This window comes from Lepidochelys olivacea (assembly GCF_965140295.1).
Source record: "Lepidochelys olivacea isolate rLepOli2 genome assembly, chromosome: 22".
In the NCBI taxonomy this organism is placed as follows: Eukaryota; Metazoa; Chordata; order Testudines; family Cheloniidae; genus Lepidochelys; species Lepidochelys olivacea.
In genome coordinates, this window is record NC_140432.1 from 13667978 (window position 1) to 13683603 (window position 15626).

General features: G+C 43.9%; 1 long non-coding RNA gene across 1 annotated transcript in view; it reads left to right on the plus strand.

Moving 5' to 3' along the window:
- LOC311511399 overlaps positions 1-15626 on the plus strand; it is an 83221-nt gene that overhangs the window by 56707 nt on the left and 10888 nt on the right. The window contains exon 3 of the long non-coding RNA XR_014709278.1: positions 11730-11859. This is a non-coding gene — a long non-coding RNA (uncharacterized lncRNA). The remainder of the gene's footprint in view (positions 1-11729; positions 11860-15626) is intronic.

Here is a 15626-nt window from a genome sequence, read left to right on the forward strand (position 1 = left end):
CCTAATTTCCATTGATTTCACTAAGAGTTAGACTTTAAATACCTTTAGAAATTTGCCCCCCAAGTGCCTAAGTCACTTTTGAACATGAACTTAGTCACCTAAATCACTTAGGCGTGTTTAAAAAAAGTTACCCTTAATATCTCTGTGCCTGGTTCCTATCTGTAAAATGGGGAATAACGATACTTCCTTTCTTCTACCCGTTGTTGGTCATTTCTAGTTAATTTGGAAACTCTTCAGAGTAAGGATTGTCTCTTACTATGTGTCTGTACTGTGCCTAAGACAATGGTGCTCTGAACTTGGCTTAGGCCTCTCGGTACAAGTAATCATTAATTAATTACTGAATGGGCCATGGGGATGGGTGTGAGTCTTTTGCACCTACGCCTGGGTCAGAATTGAAAGGCATTGGCAGGATGAGGTAATGACAACCTTACAGCACAGCAGTGGAAATGAATCTGTTCTGTGGATAAACTGGAGGCTTGAGTCTGCCGACTGTTTCCAACCCAGCAGCTTTCACCAGTATTGTACAACTCCCACCAAGATTTAAAAACTATTAAAAAGAAATCAAACAAATAAAAATACACTTGTGGCTCCTGGGAACAAAACCCTCATTGGATTGCTCTCTGGACCTTCCTTGTGGTTTCTGTTGGGACCCATGAGCTAGTTTCAAAGCTGTCAGCTGTTCAGAGTAGAGCAGGGAGACATTCTTTCACTCTGGTTGACCTAGTGTCCTGTGAGTCACCCTTGCCGCTTGTCTCTTTTCATGTACTGTATGCCAGTGACCAACACCGGGGGCGTTCTTGTCTGTTTCATGGCTGTTGCTGACCATCTTGAGGATAAATTAAGCACAAATCAAGTGTTCTCATGGATGAATGCGAGGAGCAACAAAGACAGGCTTCAGATGGTGGATCCACCTCAGTGGCCAAACTCAGGCCACTGCAGAAGGAACTGTTTGGAGACCAGATGTGTCAATATGATCAGAAAGCCACTGAGGTTCTGTCATTAGGAACTATAGACAGATGCCCAATGGGAGCCGGCAATCTGCACACAGAATGCTACAGCGACACAGGGTACATGAACGCATCAAACCTGTCACCCAGTCGCTACACTGATTCTCCCAGAACATCATGTCATAGGTGAGGTCTTTGTCTTGATCTTCAAGAGGCTCAGTGATGCGGGCTCAGGCTATCTAAACCATTGGCCAGAGCTCTGGGATGAGGACCAGAGTTGACAACCCCGTACCCGAAGCACACTGCAACTCTCCGCCACAACGATAAAGCTTGTCTGTGCAGGAGACAGAGCCTTCTTGGGGACTGGCCCAAGACACTGGAACGTTACTCCCACAAGAGCTAGGAACCATCACAAATCTCCATTCCAAGCACACGTCTTCAGCTTGCTTACACTAAGAAAAAACATGGGCCGCCGACTTTTAAAAACAAAAATCCACCCACGATTTTCCTGGTGTGGGGAACATGGGAGAGAAGAGAGACCCAGGTGCGCTACATGCTAGTCACATCACTTCATACGACGCTGGAAGGCGCTCATATACCACAATGATGGAGGCAGTATAAGAACTGGAACAGAATGGAAGAAAAGAAAGGGAAAAGTCTTTTCATCCGCTTCTGGGTAGCGGTAGCGTATTTTGAACTGCATCTGAGAGGTCACTATTTGAATCTGTTATTCACGAGCTGTATTTGCGATGGTGGTTGTTTTAGGTTGCTATTACGTTTAATTTACGTAAAACAACACACGCACCTTTTTATACAATGGGAACATACCTCAGTAGGTAGCTACTGGACTCAGTGATTCCTTCTCCCTGCCTAGTGACAGCAGTATAACCATTTGTAACCCTGACTCCTGTCATATGAAGTGCACTTACCAGCACTCCTGTGTGTGTCACCCTTATTATATGGTATATTAAGGATGGTGAAATTGGGCCCACACTATTATGGAGCAAAGTAGAAAACACAACACCCAGCACTAGGTATAATAACGTAATAGGATAAGTGAGAGAGTGAAGCAGCAGGATGTAATAGGTGCCTTAGGTACTTCAGTGATGGGGCGCATATATTTACCTAGATAACAGAAAGCAGGAAAATGAGGGCACAGGGGCACTTCCGTGCTCCAGGAGGTAGGTGTGGGTGAATTGAGAATGCAGCAATGTGGGACACTATAGAGAAAATAATAATACCCTGGGTTTAGCCCTGTTCATCCTGCAGTTTTGGACCCATGGGTGCTTTGTACACCTCATAGCATAGTGCTTTCCCCTAGCTGTCAAATTTGTCATCTTTCCTAATATATTTTCCCATTGTGCCACTTAAACATCATCTCTGGACAGTGCTTTGTGCTTTGTTAAACCTGGAACGAAAGGAAGATTAGCATCATCTCCAGTCTAGTTTAAATGTCACCTCTCCACCCACCGACATTGAAATGCAGCCATAGCAGGGATAGAGGCATGTGCATGATTTACCAAGGACCAGCAATGGTCTGTGACATTTGGGAATGGAGCCAGCAGGGGCTAAAGCAGAACTGATGATAGTGAGCAGGGGTCTGAGGATGCTGTGTGCAGAGGAGTGTGTGCGGGTGTTGATCAGCGAAGCCTTATCTGGCCTCTGAACTAAACCTCCCCAAATGTCTTCTCCTTTGAGAAATGTTTAGGATACATTGGGTTCCCTATATGCTCAGAGGGGGCCCTCCCCACTTGAATCTGCCTCTGTCATGGGGTCGGTCGTCTCTGTGGCACTGTTTCTGTATGCCATGCAGAGGCCTCTGCCAGGACCGGATGCCTGGCAATGAGGAAAAGCAACATGAGCTGTTGAAGTGAGGCCCCCACACTCCGGCACAAAGGCAACCCTCTTTACGGGAGGAGCAGGTTATGAATCTGTATTTCCACAGAGCCGGAGGGTGAGAGCTGGTGGCCTTGGACTGCCCTTCATTTCATGGTTGGGACATCCCTGGTCTAGTCCATTGTGGGATGTCCCCCTTCCCCACCAAATGGAGTGACTGGGAAGAAACTCCAAGGTGGAAACAATGTCAGAGCTCTCTCCACTTCCTGCCCCATTGGCACCTCCCCCCCAGCAGCAGATGGAGGCAGTATGACTTCCCATATGTAGTTGTCATCATGCTGAGCAGTATAGCTATGGAAAGAGGCTATGCGTTGAACTGCATACTTCCTCAGGCAAGTTCAGACAGTTTTCTTGCCAACCTTTAGCATGTTTAACATTGGTTTTCCGTACCCTCCTTTGAAGCTGTTCTTATTTTCATGGTCTTTTTGCTGCTCTGAGTCTGGATTGCTTAGCTCTGACAGGGCTGCTCTTGGCCGCTATGCTTCCTTTACAGTTTTACTGTCAGTGGAAATGGATGCTTATCTTATTTGCTGACTTGGATTGAGAAAGGTGATGGCTCATATATTCTCCGACTGAAGTGAGAGTCATGTATTCTTTTCTGCTAACACAATGACTCAGATATTCTCGTCCTCAGTGGTGCTTAGGATCAGGTTAAATGAACCATTTAGATGAGTTGGAGATAAAGGCCCAGATACAGAGGTGATGTGTAATATGCCGTTATATCATTTCTCTTTGACTCAGGCTGCCTTACATTGAGTTAGACTCTCTTACACCCACCTACACCCACTTACTGATATCAAAGGGGACCGAGCTGGCTTCAGTTACAGTGAGGAGCTCAAAGAAGTAGTAAGAAGTGCAAGTTAAAATAGCTGTCGCCCTTATGTAACTTACACCTTACAACTTGCTTTTCATGCTATATTCTTCTCTCCTGACCCCACCCCAGCATGCAACTGTGGCCTGGTCTGCAGTACACGGTTAGGATGACGTAAGCTACCTTGAGTCGACCTAGCTGGGGAGTGTCTTCATTTAAATTTGGCTCCTGCCTACGTAAGTGCCTCTCTGCGCCAATTTAGTAATACCATCTCCTCGAGTGGCATAGAGTCACGCTCGATGCAATTAGACCGAAGCGGTGTCAGTATAACTACTGCGTTGCTTACTTCGACGCTTACGGGCTTTCAGGAGCCATCCCACAATGCCCCACACTGGCAGGGCAATCGATACAAGCGCTCCTGTTGTGGACGTACACCGCCAACCCGAGGAGCCAAGCATGCGCGTACACAAGCGATGTAATAACTGTGCTGGCTGCGTGCTGACGTAAATTAGGGCAACGTAATTTTGTAATGTAGACATGGCCTTAGTCACACAAACTTAGACTCGAAAGGCCAAATTCCTTTTCTTTGGTTATAAGATTTTGGGGTGAGATTCTCAACTGAGGTAAATGGATGTAATGCCATTTGAATCAATGGAGCTATGCCAGTTTACACCATCTGAGGACCTGGCCCTATAATTGTTAAACGGACATTACTAGGGATAGGGGAATTTAGAGTGTGTGTGTATAAGACCCATGACGTTGGTAAACCCTTCATTTGTTTTAAAAGGATTTGGGACTAACCAGCCTATGTAACAAAAAAATGTATTTTTCCTCTGTTTTGAGGGATTGAGGAGGGACAGGAGAGGAGACCTTTAGACTAAAAAGGGTCAAGGATCATACTTTGAACTCAGTTGCACCAGAATGTTAATCCATTACAGTAAATGGAGTTCCTCCTAGTTTAAACCAGAGCAAATGGGCATCCGAATTTGCCCCTGAAATTCTAAATGATTCCTTAACAAAATCTCTAAAGAGAAGTGCTACCATCCAGAACATTATCTGTATTTCTGAGTTGGGTGGAACTGTATTGGGGCCGTTAAACTCCAGTTTGCCCTTTATTTGTTAATCCATTCCCTTCAAACCATGTTAGTATGTCAGGGTCCGGAATTTGTCTAGGGTTGATATATAGACTCAGATGATATTACTTGTCTTGTGTTAAATAAATGTCTGAAGGAAATGGATAATAAAATTCACACCATAGTTCAAAGGATTGCCAAGATGGAGAAATCTGTTGAACATAGAAAGATGCACAGTGCAGTTTTCAATAATAGAATAGGGGATGTTCTTCTCCTCCTCCCCCCCACCCCCCAAAAAAAGAGAGAGAGAGAGAGAGAGACCGAAACTTCTAAAAATTGGTATAGCTCTTTATTTGGAGAAAATATATTGTTATACAGGAAAACAGAATTTAAAAAAAAAATCCCATGGTAAGAAACTTAAAAATTTTAGAGGTGAAGGAAGCTTACAAAGGACACTCAATCCTTCTATAAATTTGTCAGATTTATTAGGGAAAAAATCAATTTTAATCTTATTTTAACCTACACAAGTGAAATCATCTTGCTCGCTTAAAAATGGTCAAAAAAAGTTTCCTTGGAGTTCTACATTTGCTTTTTCTTCCCTGAGAAACATACACAGAATTTGAATCCAAATTAAGGAGAATTCTATCCTTTATTAAGGACAGCACCACTCCAAAGATGTAAATTTGAAGATTTAAAATCAGAATTTATTAGATCTGAGGGCAGAACTATAACCATATTTCCCCCCTGCCAACTTCAGAATTATTAAAGGTAGAAATAAGTATGCCATTTTAGATTATGTTGATACAACACATTGGTTGGGTGCCAAGTCCTTGTCTCCCAGGGATTAAGAGGTTGATATTTTATAGAAATTTGTATTTACCTGAGTTTTAGTTAATCTTTGTCAAATTATTTGTTAATGAACTGGGTTACACAATGTAACGCTGCTACTAATATTGTAACATCATAGGTGTTTATATGGCCTCCATCACTGTAATGCCTGAGCATCTTAGAATCTTTAGTGTATTTATTGTCATAACAGCCCTGTGAGGCAGGGCAGCCCCCTTTTATGGATGGGAAACTGAGGCACAGCGAGTCTAAGGGCCAGATTTTTAAAGGTATTTAAATGCAAACACCATTAAAAATCTGAACCTGAGATGCTTACCCAAGGTCATATATGATGCTCATGGCAGAGCAAGGACTTGAACTGAGGTGTTCCATGTTCTGGGTTTGTGCCGTAACTACTGCACCATCCTTCCTCTCTACTAGGCTTTGCTACACAGAATAATAGAAATGTAGGACTGGAAGGGACCTTGATAAGTCATCTAGTCCAGCCCCCTGCACTGAGGCCGGACTCAGTGTTATCTAGACCATCCCTGGCGGGTGTTTGTTCTTAAAAAACCTCCAATGACAGAGACTGTACAGCTCCCTAGGTAATTTTTTCCAGTGCTTAACTACTCTTATCGTTTGAAAGTTATTTAACCTAAATCTCCCTTGCTGCAATTTAAGCCCATTACTTCTTGTCCTGTCCTCAGTGGATAAGGAGAAAAATGTATCCCTCTCCTCTTTATGACAACCTTTTACATACTTGAAGACTCTTACCATGTCCCACATCAATCTCCAGACTAAACAAATCCAGTTTTTTCAATCTTTCCTTGTAGGTCATGTTTTCTAGACCTTCATCATTTTTGTTGCTCTCCTCTGGACTTTTTCCAATTGTCCACATCTTTCATAAAGTGTGGTGCCCAGAACTGGATACAGTACTTCAGTGCTAAGTAGAATGGAAGAATTACTTCTCATGTCTTGCATGCAACGCTCCTGCTAATACATCCCAGAATGATGCTTGCTTTTTTTGTAATAAACAGTATTACATTGTTGACTCATAAGTTTTGTGATCCACTATGACCCCCAGATCTTTTCCTGTAGTTCTCCTTCCTAGGCAGTTATTTCCCATTTTGTATGTGTGCAACTGATTAGTCCTTCCTAAGTGGGGTGCTTTACATTTGTCCTTATTGAATTTTATCCTATTTATTACAGACCATTTCTCCAGTTTGTCCAGATCATTTTGAATTCTAATCCTGTCCACCAAAGCACTTGCAACTCATCCCAGCTTGGTATTGTCTGCAAACTTTATAAGTGTACTCTCAGTGCCATTATCCAAATCCTTGATGAAGATATTGAATAGAACCAGACCCAGGACAGATCCCTGTGGAACCCCACTTGATATGCGAATGGGTAAGAGTAGTTTCAGCAGGTGGAATGTGATTCCAGCCAGAGTTGGAAGTAGGGACTACTAGCAGCCTTCTTTTTGTGGAGAAAACACCACGGGATATTTAATCCACAAGGAACCTCAGTTTTAGATCTCATCCAAAGATGGATAACAAATAGCCACGTTCAAACCTGCCTTGTGCGTGCTTAGAGCTTGAAAAGGCGTTTTACTGCAATGTGGGAACCTGAGTGTCAATGTCAGTGTGTCACATGACAAGCTTCAATCAGATTTTAGGCTGCAGTCTGCAGAGCCCAGAGACCATTTTAACTGCATTTACACTAATTTGCTTCTTATAAGAGATGCTGGCTACTTTGCATTATTGATTCCTCTTGACTTATTGGGTGCATTAGTTGCCATTGACCCTGGCATCCTGTTGGAACAGCCTGGTGTCTCACGTGATGCTGTCTGGCTTTGTCCTTGCTCTGAGTCAATTCCTGTTTTACTCAGCAGATGTCTTTTGTTCTTCTCAGAAAAGAATTTCTCATCCAATTGCTCTGAGGTTTTACTGGGTGTGACCCCGTCAGACTTATATTTTTGATGCCATACTCCCCTGTAGGCCAGACTGTCTCCATCTCCCCCCACCCACCTCCCCCTTTAGTCAATTTTACTGCTTCTGCATAAGCCAGAAGGAGCCAACGGGTTGGCTGGATCGTTCCTGAAATCATCGTAGTTCTTTTCTGAAATGAAGCAAGGGAATGGATTAAAAAATGACTGAAAGGGCCTCTCTAGTGTAAATCAATGTGACCCCATCACTGATTTCAGTGGAGCTATGCTGATTTACGCCAAATAAGGACTCGACCCTCAATGCAGAGGTTTTATGTGGGACTTAAGTGGTACCCTGGCCATCTGAAGGCCCTCTTGCCATGGCTTAATTTCACCCTATTTAGCTTCAAAAAGCTGCAGAATTCAATATCTTCTAATGCCTATATGGAGGTAAGAACTAGGGTTTTGCCTTGGATTTTAAGATTTCTTTATTATAGGCCCCAGCTGCAAATTTCCTAGTATGCATAAAACTTTCACATAGTTTGAAGAGGGAGTGATGTGGGAGGGTCTATTTCTAGGGTTTTGGTTCTACCCCTGGTAGAGATGGGGGTCTGTCTGTGTCACAGTCTGAATTTCCCCAAAGGTCAGGAGCATTTGGATCCAGGATCCTAGATCACTGCAGGGGCATGTTCATTACACTGTGTAACTGCAAACGTTTCTGCTCAACAGCTTCTGTATGCTTGATTTTTTGTTTGTTTTAAATTGCAAATGTAAAAATGCAATAGGGTCTGATTGTTCTGCAGTTACTCCTGATTTGCAGCTGTGCAGGTGAAATCGGAAGCAGACCAAGTCTAGTCAGTTTCATTATCTTCCAGTTGTATTATTCCTTTTCTAACTTACTATCCCTTTGGCTCAGTAACAGAATATTGTGTTTCATTAAAATCTTACTATTCCTACTTAAACCACCATAAATTACTATGTTATCACCTTCCGCTACTGACTGCATCTTTGTTCGTATGAAACCGGTTTTGGCATGAATATATGTTTTTGATTGTGAGGTGGGGTGGTAAAATTTAAAAAAAAATCTACTAAAAGGAAAACTGATTCTGGTGGTAAAGGAACATACCTGTCATTACTATAGAGGCGCTCCCTCTGCTGGATGTATGTGGAATTGACTGCTGATAAAAGTGTTTCAGACAATAGAGCTATAACGAGTCCGGTTGCAATGTTTTCACTTTTATTTTCCTGATGAAAAGTCTGATTTGAATCTTGCTTTACATCAGAATTACACCAGCATAATTCCATTGTCCTGAGCGCAGTTATTCTTTCTTTGCACGGGTCTAAGTCAGCAGCATTAGACCACCATATTTTAAACCTCACTTGCAGTACGTCACGTCTTGCAACACAGACAACAGGGTGGTTGATCCTCCATTGCGAGGCACTTTGTGCTATCATTTTCCCCTATGCAAATTAGGGGTGAAATGGTGCCGTTCTGATTTTGTAGCATTTCAACTTCACTTTGTTCAGGTGTAAAGGATGACGAGGTGGAAGATTGTTTAGAATCAGCCCCAGTGTGCCCGCAGGACCTGTTGTGTGGGGTGCAAATGGAAGAAGGGGAAGGCAAAGAATGCTCATCCGTGGTGGCCTGAGTCACCTGTCATTTACACAGGTGTGAATCAGGAGTAACTCCACTGAAGCCCATGTGTTTGTAAAACTGGCAGGTGAGATCAGACTCAGACCCTGTGCACAGAAAGCAGACCCAAGATGCCAATTCCATTCCAGATCCTAACTTTTCCCAAGGTTATGTCGGTTCAGGTATGGCAGGGTTAGCTTGGCTCAAAACAGTCACCAGCCAAGTTCATGTCCCACTTTGGACTTCATTTTCCAGGATTTGGGTCTAAAGGCAATTGAGCTGGAGACCTGTTGCTGCCTAGTTGTCTAACATATGCCTTCTTGCCCCAGAGCTTTCCTCTTCCTTCTGCAACGGTAATCACTCTGGAGCTGGTTACCTCCACCAGGCCTGTTACGGGAGGTGGGGAGGTATTTTGGAAACACAATTAGTTACAGACTGGGGTGCGATCATGGTGGAGTGGGACTAGGGAGTGCAGCTTCCCCTTCTCTGCTAAAAGCACAGGGAGAGCTCCCCTCCCTGCCTAGGCTTGGGTCAGCCCTGTGCCCCTACAGTTCTCCATCCTCCTTGGCTGGGGCGATGAGAGCACTTTCTGCTGTTTCGATCTACTTCAGCCCCGGGTGCAAATTGAGACTGAAATTAAAAAATATGGGGTCAATCCCAACATTATCTACAGGAAATTGAGGTTGGGAATCTGCTGGGATAGCAGGGACAGAACACACCCTGTAATTCCCAGAGCATGGAGGTTGTTGACTCTTACACAGGCCATGAAGGCGGAAGGAGAAGTTTCCCTTCCTATCCTTGCCACTCAGCACCTGTAGAAGGGCCAGGTAAAATATGAGCCTCTAATATTGTGTCAGCAGGGGGGGAGATGTGTCTATATAATGTTGGAATGGGAGGAGCCATCTATTAAGCTATGTATTGTGAAATTTAAATGATACCAAGGAACACAGAGCATGGGAGAGTGCTTTGTCTTCTGAATCCATATAAATATTAAACCTGTCTTTGGGTAGAATGAAGTGGCCACATGGGCCGATGGATGAGGCACTCTCTTGGAATTCAGGAGACGGGTTCTTTTATTGGCTCTGACATGCTGCAAGGCTTTGCTTAAGTCACTTCACCCCTCTGTATCTCTCTTTCCCCGCTCACCCTTTGTGCCTGTCTTGACTATTTGGATTGCAAGCTCTTTGGAGCAGGCACTGTGTATTCTGTGTATGTACAGTGCCTAGCGTAATGAGGCCCTGATCGCAATTGGGGCATCTAGGCACTACTATAATGTAGATGATAATAAGGCAACTTGCCAACTACTTAGTGTGCTGGCATTGAATCATCGACCCCCTTTGCCAAAAGAAGGAGGCTGAGCCACTAGGGGAGTGTCGTGAAAAGAGAAAACAATCTGAATATATGTGTGGAGATTTCTGATTGAAACCCCAGGCTGTGTCATAACGGATCCATCTTCCTTTCAGGTAGAAAGTTCCCAAAGAATAATAAATGCACTCCAGGTCTGAACTGCATGCAAAATTGATCAGGCTGCAGGAACCTCCAGAAATCACTTGTGTGTGTGTGCGTGCACCCCATCCGCAGCATGGCTGAGGAGTCTGTGTGTGCACTGAATATTTGTTCCCTCTCTTGCCTGCTTTCTCCTGCACCTGCCTGCGGATGCCACAGAAAATTGATTTTTATGAAACTAAAAAGGTGAACCATGGCACGAGGCAGTTCGGAGCCATCTGTCTTGTCAGGACCATAGTTGCAGGGAAGCCGCAGAAGGTGGTTACTTAGAATTATTCATGAATAAAGAGACAGCCAAACTCCAGCCACATAGCCATCCTCCTGCATGCGGGGGAAAAAAACCAAGCTTATTTTTCTATAAGAATTAGGCAGCGAGTCTGGGCTTTCACTCACACCAATTGAAATCTGGGCAAACGATACATCCAAGCACATATTTATGAAAGGCCTGGCATTGCAAAGGTGCTGAGGGCCTCCCGAGAGGGACTGAGTACCTGGAGCTCCCATTGACTTGAGCAAGAATTATGGGTGCTCGGTACCACTGAAAATCAGACTAGAAAGGGATTTAAAACATTCAGAGACAAATCCTGACCTGTGACCTAGCCCCTTTGTGGAGCTCTTGTCTCCCAACAGGTCTGGAAATCAGCTGGATCTCCTTACATGGGGACTCTCCTGGCATAGCCAGCTCCTCTACTGTCACCAGCGCCCCTAGTCGTCCCCAGCCAGCACATATCAGACAAACACTGTGCTGGGGCTGGGGTGGAGCTGGACCCAGACTCAGGGAGCCACAGCTAACTGTGCCCAGCAGAAGGTTGGTGCAGTTGAGAATCTAGTGCTTAAAAATCCCCCACTGTATCAAGCAGAGTATGAAGGATACTCCAGGCAAAAAATGGCCGGTTGCCCACGGTATGAGGATAGAGTTAAGGTGTTTTGGGTGACCTTAACTGTTCATGCTTTTCAGCACCTGTGTGTTTTGTAACATAGCCCAGGTTTCCAGGTATTCATATCTATTCTTCCTTTCACCTCACTTGGGTTCCCTTTGTTTAGCTATTTGGCTTTCTTTGGTTTTAAACCGACTCCTCTTTATCATTCATTTTTATACTACTTTTCTTTTCAGGTTGCATTGGAATATAGAGCCAGATTGTCAGCTGCGATAAACTAGCATAACTACGTTGAAGGCAAGGAAACTTCAGGTTTACACCAGCCGAGGATCTCGCTGATAGTTTTACCCCCTTGATCATGAAAAGGTGGGTTATCCTTCTGTTTTCCCAGTAACATTCTCTGTACCTTGGTTTGCTGAGGAGCTTTGACTTCCAAGCTATAAACTGTACTGTTTGGATTTCAAAGTGGGAGAGACTGCACCTTCCTTTGTTATTTCAATATTGTATCATGCTGAAGGCCTCTGTTTTGAGATCATGTCAGAGATTACAAAGCCCCCAGAGCCCTTTTCTGTCCCTGAAGAATCAATCAACCTAAACTAATACTTTAATGATTACTTTTTCTACCAAGGAAACAAATTCAGGCATACACACACACATCCACCCCCCCCCCCCAAAAGAAAAGAGAAAAGGAAAAAAGAAGCTAGTAGCTGAGGGGGACCTTGTCTGGTCAATGAAAGGAAGAGACGGATGTCTGGTGCCATGGCAATGGAATAGGGATTACTTTGCTCTGGGAAATAGGTTCCTTTTTTTTTTTTTTTTTTATTCCAGTGCTTTTTCTCAGGCAGCTAAGAGTTGTCACTGAGCCTGATGAGAGGCCCATTTAGAGGAAAACGAGGTTTTCTGAGTAGAATTGAATGCCTGCTTTCACAGACCGCTGCTTGAGCTGTCTGCTTTGCTTTTAAGGAAAAGAGGCATACCAGTGCCTGTGTTTGTTTGGAACACTTTCACAATCAATGTATGTGTGTGTAAATGTGTGTGTGTGCGAGAGAGAGAGAGAGCATGCGAGTGCAAGTCTATATAGATTGAGGCTGGTGGAAAAGAACGACTTTAACAAATTACTTGAGGATTGTTTTGATGGTTCAAAAATATTTCATGATGCTGGATATTGTGTAGAATCACATAAGTGCAGGCTTAGCACTTTACCATCATTGGAGCTGATCCTCAGATGGTATCAATTAACCCAGATCCATTGACTTCAATGGAGCAGCTCCAGTTTACACCAGCTTGAGGGTCTGGTCTAAAGCTGATTGGGAATTTTTCGATGCAACATTTTTTGTTGGAAAATGCCAGTTCATTGAAACTTTTTGTGGGAAAGGGTCTGGTTTCAAGCATAGGTGCTAGAACGAGGGGTGCTGAGGATGCAGCAGCACCCCTTCGCTTGAAGTGGTTTCCATCTCTGACAGGGTTTACAGTTTGGTTCAATGGCTCCCAGCACCCCCGCTATACACATTGTTCCACCGCCCCTGTTTTCAACTTGAAATTTTTTTTGCAAAAAAGTTTCACGATTGGCGAAACATGTTTGTTTTGACTCTTCCAAAACGACAAATCCAGTTTGAAATGACGTCTCCTTTGGACATTTAAGCTATGTGAATTTTGATGTCATTGAAACGATCAGAATGAAATATTTCAATTGACCTGAAGGTTTTTTGTTTTTGTTTTTATTTTAAACCAAATTTTCGGTTTGCAAAACGTGAAGTCATACAGGGAGTCTCCAAGCCAACTAGTATTAGCACTTGAGAGACCCTAAGCCCCCAGACATGCCCTGTGCTCAGCCCCATGCTGTTTCTCAAATTAGAATTGGAAAGGCCATCTGACTCCTCCTTTCCAAGGATAAGATTGTTCCCTTCTATGCTACAGAGTCGCTATAAATCAGGAGATAACTCCACGAAGTCAGTGGGCTTGACTTTCCATTGCTTCGGGCCTTTTGAAGTTATTAAAACTTGTGTAAAATGGGTCATGCCCTCAGCTGGTCGAAATCAGCTGAGCTCCATTGACAGTCATGGAGCTGTGCCGATGTATACCAGCTGTGGAATGGCCCAGCGAGTGACAAGTGCTGTGAATGGTACTTTGTTAGTAACTTATGCCCAAATTTCACTGGTGTGCGTGACAGCTGGAGAGGTAAGGTGGAGTCAAACAGAAGGGGGGTGTTTATTTTGCACCTGTGTTCAGGTTGGCATTGTGTCCATACACAACTCCCTGCCGAAGCAGGCCGCTTCTACTGGGAGGAGGAACAAGAGAAATGCAGGAGAGTGGACAGTATGGGCAAGTGTATCAGAAGTGCTTAAGCACAGAGACAACACCCCCTGACTACACCGACCATGGTATAGATTCTGAAGTTCATGGTGCACCAGGTTTGCAGTGTGTCACTTCTAAGAAAGGCCAGGATTAGGGTGACAGTGTTTGTGCTCCCTCCTTTCCCCTCCTAGCCATAATAATAATTTGAGGGGTAAGTGTAGCCTGCTATCAGTTTTATCCACTGGGCCAAATTCAGCCCTGAATAAACCGGTGTGACTCCAACATCGACTTCAGAGGAGATGCAGTTGCTTATTCCAGGGCTGAAATTAGGTGGTTATGCTTGAAATGTTTTAAATCATGTCCATCATGATGATTAGGTGTCCTGTAAGAAACCACTCTGCCCTGTGGTAGAAGGATGGTGGCTGTACTGGGACTCGAGATCTTAGCTCCTGGGACTCAAGATCTTAGCTCAATTCTCAGCGTTGCCACAGTCTCCCTGTGACACCTTTGGCAAGCCATGTGATCTATCGGCCTCAGTTTCCAGTCATCAGATTGTATGTTGAATCTTTTCCTAACACCTTTTGCCTGTCTTGTCGATACGTATGTCCAGCATTTAGGATAATGGGGTCCCAAACTTTGCTAGGACCATTAGTTGCTCTTCTAATGCTAATAATAATATTGTACCCTCTCTTTTTTCTGTATGTGTAGAATAGGCTTCATAAGCCCTAACACATTTACTGCATTTGTATGTTGTCTGTCCAGTCTGGAGTGAAAAAGAGCTCCTCTCTGATTTTCTAGGAAGCAACCGAAAATAAGCTCTCATATGGTGCTGTGTGGGGAAAATGCACCAGGACTAAAAACTGAATGTAATCCTCCTTTTAAACTGTTTGCAGCTGTGAAACATAAAATCTCTGTCCAGGTAAAAATGTCTAGTAGTCATAGCAACAGCAGAACACCTATTTATTTGTGGATTTGCATTTTCACTGATTTATTTCACACATTGAAGATCAATTTGTAATAAACAAATAAATACAAATACAAATAATTTGTAATAGACCTTTTTTAAGGTCAGGCTTGACAAAGCCCTGGCTGGGATGATCTAGTTGGGGATTGGTCCTGCTTTGAGCTGGGGGTTGGACTAGATGACCTCCTGAGGTCCCTTCCAACCCTGATATTCTATGATTCTATGAAAAACAGGAATTCGTTGAGAGGGTTTTGTTTTTGTTTTTAAATTGAGCAAAACCAGGGTTGGGTTACTTTAGTTTGTGGAAAATAAAAGGGATAAAACAGAAACCTCTGTTTCTTTCAGTGGCTTTTCTTCTTCCCAGAAATGTGTGCACTGAGGGAAGTGTGGGAGTGTGAGAACATGACTAATATGTGTATTTGCTGCCTGGTAGAGAAACCTTAGTGGATAAAGCTGAGCGGAGGTTTAAGCACAGTGAAGCTATGAGCCATCAGAAATGGATGCTCACTTTGGCCCATGCTTGATTATTTGCACACACCTGCTGCTCAGTAGACATACACAGCCAGTGCTGGATGGCTTTTACTGCTGTGACCATCATACAGAGTCAGGGAATGCCCCTAGGCAGGGCTGATAAAGGTGAGGGATAGCGGGGACACTTGTACTGGGCCCCCTAGCTTGGGGGAGCCCCAACAGGTCTGTAACTGGGGTGAAATGGGAGGGGGCAGAGCGCCAGTGAAAATGACGGACCAGGGCCCCAAATGTCTTTCAGTAGACCTTGGGCCTAGACAGTGAACAATAACCACTGGTAACTTCTTGCTTTCGACCTCTTAGCGATCCAGTTATTGGTGTGCCAAGCTGGCAAGAATTAAAATGG